Source organism: Cupressus sempervirens, chromosome 5 (assembly GCF_028749045.1).
Source record: "Cupressus sempervirens isolate cs-2001-9-10 chromosome 5, ASM2874904v1, whole genome shotgun sequence".
Lineage (NCBI taxonomy): Eukaryota > Viridiplantae > Streptophyta > Pinopsida > Cupressales > Cupressaceae > Cupressus > Cupressus sempervirens.
Window position 1 is genome coordinate 673,186,937 of NC_143122.1, and position 2,268 is coordinate 673,189,204.

Consider the following 2,268-nt stretch of genomic DNA (forward strand, 5'->3'; position numbering starts at 1 on the left):
AAAAGTGGAAAACAATTTAATTACAAAAAAATCATGGAACCAAATTGTCATGGAAGGGGGTTGCTGAAATATTCAAAAGAATTATTAATGCGCAGGATCTCGGTCTCATGGAAAGGGGCTATCCAATTTTTCAAATAGAATTTAAATACCTGTGATCTCATGAATTTTTAAGTGCATCCAAGCGCATCTTAAATCTCATTTAAGCAGGAGAGTGTAATGCATGTTCTTAAATTCCAGCTTTAAAATACATAGACAAAATCTCCAAAACAAACCTCTATTATGTAGGCTATAATGAATAAAATAAAAATCTACAAAATAGAAACAAGGGGCGCAAGCGCCATAGTTCCAGCCTTTAGTAACACTTTGAGCATGAAGAGATTGTATAAATTTTTGACTTGGACCCTCCACTACTAGGTATTGTGCCCTACTTTTCTGACCTAGTTGTACATAGTAAATGCAACCCTCTATAATTGAAAAAAATTGCCCCATTCTTGAACTCTTTGGCCGCATTAGCTTTAAGAAACAGATAATATGAAGATGCAAGCTAATTTATAAGATATGAACAGCCCCATTTTTATAAAAGTCATCAAAAGTGACCTAAACCAACAGGTAAAAGATGCCACAGCAGGCATCTTAAATGATCTAAAATATACCTCCCTTACATAAATATTGTAATAAAATAAAGCTAATAAAGATAACACTGGAATTTATGTAGACAATAACGCAGGACAATATGGCTTAATCGACTTAGAATAATACACCAGATTTGACACAAAAAAGATGAAAGTAGCGATGGAACAACTCATGAACTCTCATATACATTAAAAAATGAATTACTGCATGAAGAGCTATACATATTCAGATTTCATTGTTACACAAACAAATTGTTAGTCCCTGCCTATATGTAGGCAGGGTACTAATGTTTTCATTGAACCCGTGTCAATTAATTTTTTCACTGTTTGGATGTGACTTTCTAAAGTTTAAAAACAGTTTATTTTTAAAATCAATTTCTGTACATTAATTTCTGAATTCTTATTGGCTGAAACCATTTTTGCCCGAGGTAAAATGATTTTTTTTTACACAAAATTTAGTAAAAAATATCTGGACTCTTCCATGTGGGCTTGTACTATAGAAGGAGGCGGCCAGATTTTGAACCACACACCGCAGGCATTGCAGAGAGTTTTTGGGCCAAGCGGGCCGGCTCTCCATTGTGGAGTTTTTTGCACAAGACAATGACTGCAACGCCTCGTCGGAGCTGCGTTTGCATCATGAGATTTCTTTGAAGCGTCGTTGTTGTGGTTGTGTTGTGGTTTGTGCTTCTTTGGCGGCCGTCAATAAGTGATGCATGAATTTGAAGAGGAGTCGAAAGTGGAGAAAATGGACGATTGAGATTCGAACCCTGGGTGGCTCAGTAACTGGGGGCAAAATGTCCACATGCGGCTACACGGACTGGAATCCATTGAGTGCCTAAATCTTTGCATGCCGAAAATATAACATTAGTATTATTATTACTGTTCTGCTTCTGTTGCGTCTGTGCAAATGGTCTTTTCTCCCGTCAACAGACGCCAGCAGATAGCAGGACGGAAATTCCCCCAAACTGCCGACGGAAAATGAGTCCTCCACGAAATTTGACAGCCATTCCAAGTCTTCCAAGGAGTAATAGTGATGCCTGTACATGAAATTTTCACACAGATCCCCATTACGACTTCTTTTCTCCGCAAAATCCAAATTTTGGTATTAACCATTGTATGTTTCATAAATTAAGCTATTATAAAGCTATCTAAGCTATTATAAAGTTATCTATAATTTATTTTAGTGTTCACTTTTAAATTTTATCAATTTGATTTAATTAGTATGTAATTGTTTAAGATAAATATTTTGTTATTAGTATACATTTTTGTAAGAGTAATGCGAAATTAACTTTAGTCAAAATAGTTAAATTCATCTTTACACTAGAAATCAATTGTCATATTAGTTATTCTACATGAAATATATCTTTGTTCTAAATATGAACATGATTTTATTAATTTTAAAGCAAAAAGTCAAAGATGTCATAACTTGATGCATTCAAGTAGAAGTCATAAATTTTAAAGTTCTATATTTCGATTTTAAATCTAATTGTGTAAAAAAGTCAAAAGTTTTACATTGCTCGTTTAAATTAGAATAGTGTTAAAATATTTTTACACAATAAAATTCATGACCACAAAATAATTTGAATTGCAAATATCTTTGAAAAAGATTAAATTTAGTATATTCAATTATTATATA

General features: G+C 33.2%; 1 pseudogene; it reads right to left on the bottom strand.

The window, feature by feature from the left end:
* Positions 1–1,126: 1,126 nt before the first annotated feature.
* Positions 1,127–1,805, bottom strand: LOC149557742 (GATA transcription factor 5-like; annotated as a pseudogene).
* Positions 1,806–2,268: the final 463 nt, after the last annotated feature.